The sequence below is a fragment of the Patella vulgata genome, chromosome 5, assembly GCF_932274485.2.
Source record: "Patella vulgata chromosome 5, xgPatVulg1.2, whole genome shotgun sequence".
Classification (NCBI taxonomy): domain Eukaryota; kingdom Metazoa; phylum Mollusca; class Gastropoda; family Patellidae; genus Patella; species Patella vulgata.
Window position 1 is genome coordinate 18,306,758 of NC_065883.2, and position 13,717 is coordinate 18,320,474.

The 13,717-nt window shown below is 37.0% G+C and overlaps 1 long non-coding RNA gene across 1 annotated transcript; it reads left to right on the forward strand.

The window, feature by feature from the left end:
- Window positions 1-7,388: 7,388 nt before the first annotated feature.
- On the forward strand, window positions 7,389-12,701 carry LOC126820969 (uncharacterized). Its single transcript, XR_007680208.2, has 3 exons — window positions 7,389-7,516; window positions 8,017-8,253; window positions 12,579-12,701. It is a non-coding gene; the product is annotated as an uncharacterized LOC126820969 (long non-coding RNA).
- The last annotated feature ends 1,016 nt before the right edge of the window (window positions 12,702-13,717 follow it).

Consider the following 13,717-nt stretch of genomic DNA (forward strand, 5'->3'; position numbering starts at 1 on the left):
TATCTTCGGTTTTTATATATTTGGTTTCTGTATCTATGTATTCTGTTTTTATATCTTCTTCCGTATTTATATCATCTGTTTCTGTTTTTATATCTTCTGCAGTTTTTATATCCTTTGTTTCTGCTTCTAAATCTTCAGTTTTTATATCTTCTGTTTTCATATCTTCTGCTTTTATATTTTCGGTTTTTATATCTTTGGTTTTTATATCTTCTGCTTTTTTATCTTCTGCAGTTCCTATATCTTCTGCAGTTCTTATATCTTCTGCAGTTTTTATATCGTCTGTAGTTTTTATATCTTCAGTTTTTATATCTTCGGTTTTTATATCTTCTGCTTTTATATATTCTGCAGTTCTTATATATTCTGCAGTTCTTATATCTTCTGCAGTTCTTATATCTTCAGTTTTTATATCGTTTGTAGTTTTTATATCTTCAGTTTTTATATCTTCAGTTTTTATATCTTCTGCAGTTTTTATATCTTCAGTTTTTATATCTTCTGCTTTTATATCTTCTGCAGTTCTTATATCTTCTGCAGTTTTTATATCTTCAGTTTCTATATCTCCAGTTTTTATATCGTCTGCAGTTTTTATATCGTCTGCAGTTTTTATATCCTCTGTCTCTAAATCTTCAGTTTTCATATCTTCGGTTTTTATATCTTCTGTAGTTTTTATGTATTCAGTAGTTTCCACACCTTCTGTTTTCATATCTTCTGCTTTTATATCTTCAGTTTTTATATCTTCGATTTTTATATCTTCGACAGTTTTTCTATCTTCAGTTTCTATATCTTCGGTTTTTATATCTTCTGCTGTTATATCTTCTGCAGTTGTTATATCTTCTGCAGTTTTTATATCTTCTGTGGTTTTTATATCTTCAGTTTTTATATCTTTGGTTTCTGTTTTTATATCTTTAGTTTTTATATCTTCGGTTTTTATGTCCCCTGTTTCTTTTTCTAAATCTCCAGTTTTGATGTCTTCTGTTTGTATATCTTCTTCAGTTGTTTTATCGTCTGTTTTTGTTTTTATATATTCTGTTTCTATATCGTTGGTTTCTGTTTTTATTTCTTCTGCAGATTTCATATCTTCATCTTTTGATTCCATAACTCCAATTTCTATATCTTCTCTAACACGACCTTCTATTTCTCTGTCTTCGCTTTCTTTACTTTCTGTTGGTGAATTCCCGAAGGACAAAGGCATTACTCCGAACTTCATTATAACTACAAACGAAAGTTTACATATTAAAATTTCTCATTAAAAAAAAAAACCCAAAACGAAGTCGCAGATATTCATTGGCATTTATCGGTCAATATTGATTTTTATTGTTATTTATTTTGTTTTTGTCACGTCTTAACCCGCGCTAAAATGAATTTTTCAACATTTAATCAAGAAACAAAATTGATATATCAACGATAGACAATCTCCCGGCATGGATTCGCTCTGATTTAAAAGAGGCTCATCAAAAGATTTCAGTGAAAATCTTTAGTATGTAGCTAGTAGATATTTTCACCTATCATTGAGCGTTTTAATATAAATTTTGGTCATATTGTCCCCAGTGACGGAGTTAGATGAGGCGCCTGATACCTCCCTACCCTTTCGACTGGAGAAAAATGAAAGTGACCTTTAAACACAATTGTGCAAAGCCGGGGATAGTGAGGGATGTTTAAGACTACGGTACGTGTAAGAAAGGCTACGGAAAGTGTCAAAAATATTATACACCTTGGCCGGATGCCCCAATGTGTTGAGGACCCAATGTTTTCAGTCTGCCAAGTCTGTAGGTAAATCTATCCCTGATTGTTCTCTCTTTCTGTCTAGAGAGATATTGACATGGGGTTTAACGTTCATTCGACACAATGCCATTTTGGGACTAATGTATGTATCCATTCTGTTTAAATAATTTGCTTGAGCGTAGTGTTATTTAGCAGTCAGGGGAAACAGGAGGGCCCAAAGAAACTCCACGAGGTGGGACAGGCGATCCTACTCCTTGTCACGTACAAACAGGGAATTTACAAACTTTATGGTTTCACGCACACGCGTTAAACCACTGGATCACACCCACATTTTGTATAGACCTACTGCTTAATTTGGTAAATCCAGTGGCACATTATGAAGTGAAAGTGTAAAGTTATTTCATTTCATATTTCCTTACTTTATGTGTTTCGTGTTTTTGAATGCCATATTTTCGCGTTAGATTTGAAAACAGAAATAAAAGACGACGAAAAGAAGGCGCGATTATCCACATATTGTGCACTGAAATAAATGTCGTATTATCGCTTTTGAAATAGCTAAAACATCAAGAAATTAATCTGTGGTCAATGAACAATTAGCGCCATGACAACGACCGGCACTCATTTTATTTGCATTATTAACTTTCTTTTACTGTATAATAAACGAGACAGATTTTAGAAAAATTAAAAATAGTTTACATTACTTACCTGAAGTCAAAACTCTGTATTTAAAATATTTTCGATAATTTTTTCCGCTAAAATAAACCTGTGTAAGTGATAATATCGTTATAATATTATCGATTATGCTTGCTCCATATTACAAGACAATAAATTGTGACGTCATACTAATTGTGACGTCACAATGAATATAACGCTATCGAATGTCGATTTTCATTGGCCATTATCATTCTAAATTTGGGATTCTTTCCTATTTCATTGGGGGGGGGGGGGTATATTCTTCCAATGTGACGTGTATTCAATTCTATTAAAGGGACTCTTAAAAAAAGGGAAGGGGGGGGGGGGGGTCGGTATTCAAAGAGAAACATTAAATTAGATTTGTGAAATTTGAAATAATCGCTGTACAACAAGCTGTCTTACTTAATTTGAACAAAAAGGTGTTTTTGTCTAAAATAATTATCTCCCTTCCTCATCTGAATACTAGGTCCTATACCTGAGTCTTGGGGTCATATAATCAATAACTTGGCCCCCGACATAACTAACCCTCTGCAAGTGGTCCATCAGGAATTTTGCCGGACTCAGAGCATAAAATACTCACTAGAGAAAGATCATTCGCTTTTCCCACTGACAGAATTATAATACCAGTAAATATTTTATTTTTGGGGGGATTTAAATAATTTTACTTATTCTGACAATTTCCAGCCAGAGCAGTAACGGGTGTACTTTTAATTGATTGGAGGGGGCATAATCGAGAATGCACTAGCATTTCCCAACTCCTTGGGCAGCCCCCCCCCCCCCCCTAACTTTCGGGCAATCTTACATATCGGGCAGACGGGTAAAGTGGAAAAAAAATGATTATTTCATCTAGATGGCAAAATAAAGTCCAATCTCTAAAATAAGACACTAATTTTACTTTACTTTTAATTGAATATCACGAATTTGTACTGAATTGACTATCGACTAAAACATTTTGTCGGGAGACAATCTACTTTTTGCGACATTTTTCGGGCATTGATTATTAATTATGAATGCAGCTGCAACAGTCTGGTTGGATATTTGGAATTTAGGTCGGCATAGAGTGAGCTTTCGGTTACAAAACCATAGGGCAACTTTAGATTTGCTTAACTCACGGGTTAGAATAGCAGAAAAAGACATTTGCGGTGGTTAGATTTCTCCGGGAGGGCGAGGCCCACATACTCCACGACGATTAATAAAAATTGGTTGTTTGGGATTCAGGTCAGCCATCATCAGGTAGGCTATATGTACCACACTGAAGTTGCTGGGATAGCAGAAAAACACGTTTGTGGCAGTAAAGTTTGTTTGGGATTCAGGTCAGTCACGTATGCGGTAGGCTATATGTATCACACTAAAGTTGCTGTGATAGCAGAAAAACAAGTTTGCGACAGTTAAATTTTCTCCCGACGGTACCGTCTTCGCGGTCTGTAAACGATTGATTGATTGATTGGAGTTCCAGTCAGCCATCTTAATTAGACTATATTGGACCACTTTAAAGTTGTTGGAATAGCAGGAAATGCGTTTGCGGCCGTCTAATTTTCTCAAATTTTCTCCAACAGTCCCTAAACGGTAAGCTTCGCTCTCACAGAAGACCAGCGCCCCCGCCTGTAACCCGAAATGCTTTCGGGCATTCCGGGTTCTGCCCCCCCCCCCTCCTCCCAACTGTCATCGTTTTCCACTCCACTTGGACGCCGATCAGCCACCCACCATTTCCCCCTAACCGAGATAAAGTAAGACGTCAAACAAACGAAAACGAATCTAACAGTACATAGGGCCGACCAGGGCCTAAAATAAGGTTAAATTCTCGTGGCACTGATTCTGTGCCCAACGGCGAGCGCCGGCCCCGTCGGAGGTGCGATGTTCAGAGCTGAAAAACGACATCTTTGAACAATACTAGCGCAGTTTACATAGGAGTTTATTTGACTATGCGCAGACTTTTTCGCATGAAAACTTGCTCGACCCTGCAGGGCATTTTTTCTGGAAAAAAATCAATGTCGCTTGCCCACATTGGTTTTTAGGCTGTGGTGGATCAAGCTCCGGTTTTCCATCCATATTTCAATACTTAAAAATCGCAGAAAATTAAGTCAAAGCAAAACTTGTACAAAGTAAAACTGAAATGACGATCAAGAACGCAGCGGATCGGACACCAGGCCTACTGAAAAGCATGTCTAGTGAGCTGATGTGGCTGGCGCTCAGTCGACTCATCCGAGGGAGTCGATCGAGCGTCAGTTGATCTGATCTGATCTGTGCAACTTACAACAACAAGAGGAAACACCCATTAGGGGTCAGGAGGCATCGCTACCTTAGTGGTTTTTATTATTTTTTTTTAAAGTGCGTTTTTATTTTTTCGAGGCACGGGTTTTTGATTTCGAAGCATGTTCGTGCTCCAAAGCACGTTATTTTAGACCTTGGTTGGGTGTGGCAGATATATGAGTTGTGTGGAAGAAAAAATTGACAGTTTTGCGTGTAGAATTTCGACGTGATTTACATCGACATCTCCCAGAAAGAACTATAATATAGTGCCATCTCTTATCTCGATATACAGCACAGTTTAGGCCAACTTTTGATTTGAATTCCAAAACTTAAGTTTTATTATTTCTCTGGGTCCTATTTGTTGTTTCTGACTGAAGTTGAGAGCTGTAGTTTATTAAAAAAAAAAGTTATTGTAATGTAGTTAAAGATGTCACCAGTGGTTTCATGATATATTTGGACTAAACAAATAATCAAACTTATTTTGCGATCAAAAGTCTGATTCTAATTCCTCTCAAATCATTTTTGTCCCTCGTCTTTCGAAGAAAGCAGGGGATGATTAAAACGAGTCTGTCAGTCCGCCCGTCTGTCTGCCCGTCAAACTTTTCGGGACACAATAACTTTCCTTCTAATTGCGCTAGGTGTTTATTAGGTAAATGCCTTTATAGAGTTCCAAGAGGAGCATTTTCTGCTAAGGGTAAGCAGAGACAAGCAATTTGATTGGTTTGTTCTTTGAGACACGATAACTTTAGTCCTAATCAAGTGAGTGTGATGAAACTTGGTGTATACTTTCATTACACCAATGCCTTGACTAAGTTCGATAATGAGTATTTTCTGCTTAGGCTAAGAAGCGATAAGCAATTTGATTGGTCAAGACTTTGGAACATATTAACTCTGTTTCACTACCAGATACTCTGATCGTGAACATTTTATGCTTAGACTAAGCATAGCTAATCAGTTTGATTGCTCAATACTTTTGAAAATGATAAATGTGCAATTAATCAACATGTGTGATCTATTTATTTTGAGATTTCGGTGGGGGACATCAACCTCACTGTTGGCTTGTTATCACAAGAAAAATTCCCATGTAATTTATCTTACGAAGCTATGTTTGTCACGTAACTACATGACGAATCCATTGGAAGCTCGTATTTGTCGTTAGTCGCTGTTCATTTACCATAAATATCGAAGCCCAAGTAAATTCTTGAATTATCCTCGGTCAACTTGTTTTTTCCGCCGTTTGAGTCAAATTTATTCAAATGAAGTTTCGGTGGTGGCAGCGCTCGTAACAAGATTCGAACATCTAACATAAGCTACCATTGGTAGCGGGAAGTTTACTTGTGTTACAGCTTGACTACCGTAGCCCCAAGGTGAAATAAACACAAACAACATGCAATATTGTACTTCGGAACAAGACTTTGCCCGCCCAACCCTGTTGTCCTTTTAATAATTTAAAAAGACGTATTATTATCAAGAGACCAATTGGTCATGCGTGTACCAATATTAATGACACCCGCTTTATTCATATGACAGGTATATCCTTTCGACACCGTGAACGGGTTAGACTATGTCTTATGTGTGATTCTTATCCATGTACAATTGTATATAGGGGCATACTAATTAATTTTACAACAAAATATCACAGGTGTTCGCGTTAGTTGACTGTTTTAATTCGTCTTCCCATTTACCGGGATACGTGCAGGGATAATTACATCCAAAGGCCCCTTTTCCATGTACGCGTTTCCGCGCGCGATTTTGCCGGCGATAAATCCAGTCTAATTTAAATGTAATAATGGACGCGTTTCCATGTAACCTGCGGAAACGCGTACATGGAAACGAGAGTCTAACTTTGAACCGACAGTTTACATCCATATAACAAAAAAATGAGTTTTGGGGTAGGAATTGTGGTGTATCTTTTAATCGCTTGAGAAAATCTTTGTTTAGTATCGTACCAACGGTAGTAATGACGATCGAGCTAGCTTAAGATTGAATCGCTAATATCTCGGTTCAGAGTGAAGCAATTTGACTTAAGTTTTCAGCATATTCTATTTTCTTGATCTATATTTAACTATTATACCGAGAACTGCCAGCTCTTTATCTAATCTTACCTATCATTGCCCCTTTAAGAGTTCAAAATGACAGTTTTTCCACTTTAATAGGTATTGTATGTTACTATTCTTAAACATACATTATGCAAGAGCTAAATCTGTCTATTGCAGGTCTTTCTTTAGGCCTGAAATGTTTTCTAAATTATTAATTAGACATTATTAACCTATCCAGACCACAACCAACTCAAGATGGCATCGCTAGCCTGCCATCTTAAGTGGATTATGAGCCGATTTACTGCATAACTTTCCTTCGCGATTTAACGATTAAATGGATGTGTCTTTAATAGTTCATTTTGTAACTTGAATGTTGTCATGACAAGGCATGACCTGACCAGACATCACGTGTCGAAACACGTCTTATTTTAGTAGGTTATTTGATGTACTTATCCCTACGCCCCCAAAAGAAAATCAAACTCACTATGTAACTGATAAATAAATGAGTACAAGATATAAAAGATAGGAAATCACCAATAAGCTTATTAATCATACACTGTTTATCAATTGATTGCCTTAACCTTTGTACATATTTAAACGTTTCACAATAGATTGCAATCATGTGAGTTGATTTTAGACTAGTGTATATAGGCCTAACGAAATATTGCCTACAGACTATATAAATACCACCAGATAAAACCACTAGCAACCCATGTCCTATTACTACGTGAAGAAAATGGTTGGAGTAATAAGTTTGAACTGCTTTCTCATATTAATGGGATCTGTTTTTGTAGCAGGTTATATTCCTTTATCATGTATGTATATTTTCCTTTTATTACACAATTATGCAATAAAAATGGAGGTCGGGTGTTCGATCCCTGCATTAGCTGAGAAAGTTCATCCATATTTTCCGGCGTGGTTCCCCCCTTGTCAGTGATGCAGGACGCGTGGGGGGGGGGGGGGGCTGACAAGGACAGCTGTCTAGTCGTTCGGATGGGACGATAAACCGAGGTCCTGCGTACACATTGGCGTGCACGTAAAAGATCCCTTGACAGTTGGAATTCGATATAAGAGTAGGCCGTAGTGCCGCTGTCCGGGCAAAATTTCCCTCATAGCACACAGTATGGCGTAAAAATTACAATAATAGACGAGTTGGACAATGGATTTGGTTAGGAATCAAAAGGTGCCAGTAATTTCTGCTACTTCGAGTAGCTGTATAATTTGGGAAATATTAATTTGTCTACTCTGTATACCTACTACTTTAGAATACAACTGCATATTGTTAAAACAGTATTGAATTTACTGACTTTTTCAGATTATCTCACAGAAAAATGTAATAATAATGTAGTATTTTCTCATGATGTGAGGATTCGACTGTCAAGATATTCATCAAGCTATTTACCAAGATCATTAAGTTGTCATTTAGCAGTAACTTCAGTCAAACCCAGTGATCATATTATGATTAAATTTAGAGATCTTGACACACAACTTTCAACCAGGTGTACAACAAACAGTCTGAAAATAACTGATGGCGTTACAGCACAAGCAATAGGTATAGATTACGTTTATTTTAGTTATTACTCACTTACTGTAAAATTCTCTTTATTCTTTATCAAAATTCCATATATAGCATCTTTCACGTATAAGCTCGGCCCATTATTCATAAAAAAAATTTCTGTCAGTATTTATATCTAGTCTAAAAGTCCATTTTTTACTGTCCACCGCACATTGCCCAAATGCCCGTATACGTGTACACTGTGTTATAAAAAACATCCCATCTAACGACACAAGTTATAATATGATCGGTATAAAATTTGTGTGCATTATTTGAATTAGTGACACAAACTTCAACAATTTCTAGAATTTTGGCCCTTGTTTCATTTTGTAGAACCCTGTGGACACTAACAGGAGTTATCATCCGATCTGTATTAAATTTATAAGCATTATTTGAATTAGTGAAACGAATAATCATATTGAATTTTAACAATTTCCAGAGGTATGACCCTTGTATCACATTATAGAACCTTGTGAACGCTCTAACGACAAAAGCTGTCAAGTTCATCTGGATTTTCCCGAGGGCCTGGCAAGGAACAACGTATAGTTGTTCGGACCGGACGAAAACCAAGGTCCCGTATACACATTGAAGTGCGCGTAAAAGATCCTTGACAGTTGGAATTCGATACAAGAGAAGTTCATAGCACCATTGTCTGGGTAAAATTTCCTTCGTAGCACACTTTATGGCGTATTCCCGTCTTCATCAGCCCATTCGGGACAGAACAGTGGGACATTAAACCCGATTTCATTTAATTTTTCAACCATTTCTTTTAATCACTTCTAGATGTATGTCCCTTGTTTTACTTTGCAGAATCTTGTGAACTCTCCTACAACCAAATTTATCTCCCCTTCTTGCCAGTAAGCGAAACCCCAGTTTAAACCTTGACATGGAAATATAGTCCACCTAATGTTTTTGATGGATTGTACACGTATATCTTCAATATGTATAGATTTAGAATCCGGATGATGCCACCCTGGCACCCTTGGGAAAATCTAAATATTCAAAATGAGCCACCATATTGAATCTGGACCCTAACGGAATTAACCGTCACTTTCGGGAGGGATAACCAAGCTCATTGGATTCAGTAGGTCGATTTATCATAGAAACCACCTTCAAATCAAAGTCCGAGAGAATTTGTCACGAATTTTACCCAACTAAATAACAAGAAAATGCGCCTTGGCGGCCATATTGAAAATTGAAATTTCCCAAAAGGCACCTGTGCGGCATCATCCGGATTCTGAATCTACACATATTGAAGATATATAATCAAAAAAAAAAAAGAAAAAAAAGCATTAGGTGGACTATATTGCAAGGTTTGTCGACCTGATGCAGGACTATTACTACGTTAGTTAGTTAATCCACAGGAGTCTGACCTTATATGCATACACCATGTCAAACCAGACAATATATAATAAAAAAGAACAGGAATGCAATGCCTGTTGAAGACTCGATATACCTGCTCTCGCTTCGGCTCGTTTTTTTTCAACAATTCGTAATGTTAGGCAATCAAACCTCTGTCGATTCACTCAGATATGTTTTTTCTTCAATCTAGTCGTTTTGATTTGCATAAATACTCCCACAAAACGATATAATAGCCACTTGTTTCCAATATTTACATTAATTTCGTCCATTTCCATTTTGTCACTGCCGCCATGCGCTGACGTCACACAAAATCAATCCGCAGTGACTAGACCATTGAAACAAGTGCCAAAGATATTTTTAGTTTTTCTCCACCTTTCCATTTTCCCCCTTTTGCATGGCGAATTTTGTTGACTTTTGGGTGTAGAATCGAAGAAGAGGGTTTGTATATACATTTTCTGCCAGGTTTTGGTGAATATTCATCATTTTTAGGCGGACGTATACAAGACTCCAGAGGTTGGTTAGGTTTTTGTGTGACGTCAGCGCATGGCGGCAGTGACAAAATGGACATGGACGAAAGTAATGTAAATATTGGAAACAAGTGGCTATGATATCGTTTTGTGGTAGTATTTATGCAAATCATTCCTGTTCTTTGTTTATTATATATTGTCTGGTTGGACATGGTGTATGGATATATACACGGATAGAAGGTCAGACTCCTGTGGTTAATCCGAGTCCGTATATCTAGCATTAAATACAGTGTCCATAGTTAAAGTCCCGTACATAGGTCAATTCGTTATCACGGCCATCGGCCATTAGCATGAAAGTCCATTAATCCGACCTTCTCGTATTTCTAGTATAACTTTTCATACAGCGTTATCAAGAACTCCTTGTACTTTGGTACAATATAGGCTTGTTACAGGCATAATTTGTTTTTATACGCCCACATTTTCATGTGGACGTATATTGTCGTCGCCCCTGTCCGTCCGGACGTCCGTCCGCCCGTCCACAATTTGTTTGTGGACTCTCTACAGGTCACAATTCTTGTCCGATTTTGACGAAACTTGAAATATAGCTTTATCCCCAAAACATCTCGGCTGCTTTCGATATTGGCATGTATCGGATCGAAACTTCATGGATTATGGCCCCTGTTTGTACGAAAAATCACGTTTTTAGCTTGTGGACCCTATAGAGGTCACAATTTTTATCCGATTTTGTTGAAACTTGAAATGTAAGTTTATAACCCAAAGATCTCAGTTCCTTTCGATATTCGCGCATATCGGACAGTAACTTCCTGAATTATGGCCCCTGTTTGTACGAAAAATCGCGTTTTTAGCTTGTGGACCCTATATAGGTCATAATTTTTATCCGATTTAAAAAACCGTAATATTATATCACCGTTACACCCTAAGGACGACTGAGTTCGAATTTCGTGAAAATCGGCCCAAAATTGACAGACAAAATGGCCGCCGTTCGTTCTCAAATAGCGTAAAAATATGGTATATCAAGGTTGTGGACCCTATAGAGGTCACAATTTTTATCCGATTTTGTTGAAACTTGAAATGTAATTTTATAACCGAAAGATCTCGGTTCCTTTCGATATTCGCGCATATCGGACCTTAACTTCCTGAATTATGGTCCCTGATTGTACGAAAAATCGCGTTTTTAGCTTGTGGACCCTATATAGGTCATAATTTGTATCCGGTTTAAAAAAACGTATTATTAGATCACCGTTACACCCTAAAAACAGCTGAGGTCGAATTTTGTGAAAATCGGCCCAAAATTGACAGACAAAATGGCTGCCGTTCGTTCTCAAATAGCGTAAGAATATGGTATATCAAGGTTGTGGACCCTATAGAGGTCACAATATTTGTCCGATTTTGATGAAACTTGAAATGTAAGTTTATAACCCAAAGATCTCGGTTCCTTTTGATATTCGCGCATATCGTACCGTAACTTCCTGAATTATGGCCCATGATTGTACGAAAAATCGCGTTTTTAGCTTGTGGACCCTATAGAGGTCATAATTTTTATCCGGTTTAAAAAAACGTATTGTTAGATCACCGTTACACCCTAAAAACAGCTGAGGTCGAATTTCATGAAAATCGTCCCAAAATTGACAGACAAAATGGCCGCCGTTCGTTCTCAAATAGCGTAAAAATATGGTATATCAAGGTTGTGGACCCTATAGAGGTCACAATTTTGATCCGATTTTGATGAAACTTGAAATACATATTTATAACCCAAAGATCTTGGTTCCTTTCGATATTCGCACATATTGGATCATAACTTCCTAAATTATGGCCCTTGATTGTACGAAAAAATCACTTCTTTTTTGAGCTTGTTCTCTGTCCATCTCTTGCAAAATGTGGGCGTATCTTGCATGGCAACCGCTTGTTCACTAATCTGTTAATTTTGGGCTACAATCGCGTTTATTCATTGTCTAATCCTCGATGAAATTAACTCAAATTGATTATGCAAGATTTAATTAAGAAAACAAAATCAACTTATGAACGGTAGATAAGATCCTAGCTTGGATTTAGCTGGATTAAAAAGAGGATCATCAGAAGCTTTCAGCAAAGATTATAGCTGTGCTGTCGTGTTTTGACCATATACCGTTTGAACTGATATTCGTTTTTCGAGATTTAAATTTCAGAATCAGTTATATAAAAATGACTGATAATAACGATTTTAGTTGTACCTGATAAAATGTCCGACACCTACGGAACTAGTAACTGGCATTTTGAACTTTGTGCCGTACAGGTATTACAAATATCAATAGAACGCAGAAAAAAAGACAAATATGCGCCAAACAAAATGACGTGCCTCTGGGGGATCGTGCCGAACAAAACCCGAATTTGTGCCTGACAATGACTGTGACATTGTGCCTTACATAAAGCAAGTTATTATTGTACTAATTAAATTGTGATTGTTTATTTTATCTAGACACTAAAATATTTCAGGACCTCAAAAAGGATTTTGTGGGTTTAGTACACCATATCAAGTTTACCAATCAACAGGAGACTCTATATATTTAGATTTTACAACAAATTCCCTATTCCAAACTGGCGATTTTGACATCCTCTTAACATCATTCAACTACGGTAGTTCAGTAAATGGTAAGTACATGTATGTTGTTAAAACTGAATGTAAAACAAGTAGGATGTTTTTTCATAGACCAGGAATCAAGCGTGTCGTCATCACCATCATCTTGGAATAATTATTTACATATCAAATATCGAAGTCCATCAATTGATACGCAGTTGTCCAATAAATTTAGCTTGCAAAGTTTCGTGTTAATCGTAATTGAATTGGTTGACACTGAGGCTTTTTTCCAAGAAGAACAACAAGATGAGTAGTGCTTTGGACCATGTTTCTGGTCCACTAAACAACACACCATTTGAAACCTCCCAATCGTGAGATATACAAGTACAATATTGCTATGGTTTTAACATTGATGAGACGAATATTAAGCCTATTTTGTAAATTTATATGCATTGTTCGGGGTTAGTGAAATGAAGAAGTCCTTCCCTTAATAACTGGCCTTTGTCCACTTCGTTAAATCACGTGAATGATCTAGAGTTACGGCCTTGGTCCATTTTAACTCGTTTGAACAAAGAACAAGTTTCATGAAAATCGGATAAAAAATTGTGACCTATAGAGAGCCCACAACCTTGGTAATAAATGTACAAGATTTTACACTATTTGCTTAAAGAGGAGCTGTCTTTTAGACGGGAAGTTTCGATCCTATTTTCACGAAATTCGAACTCAACCGTAATTATGGTGTAACGGCTGTATATTTAAACGTTTTTCTTTTAACAATCAAATAAAAATTGTAAGCTCTATATACGGTCCGGTATGGGCGAATATCGAAAAGAGTCGAGATCTTTGGGATATAAACACTAGTTCTACAAGTTCCTCACATTTATAATACAAAACGTGTATCGGTAACAATGATAAATTTAGCTGTACCCATAGGGTAGGTGATAAGACTGGAACGAAAGGTCGCGGAGCCCAGAAAATCGACAGGGTTCGCCCCTCTCCCCCCCCCCCCCTTACTCCAATTTGAAAATAAATCCATAAGAAATTGTAGCCTCTATCG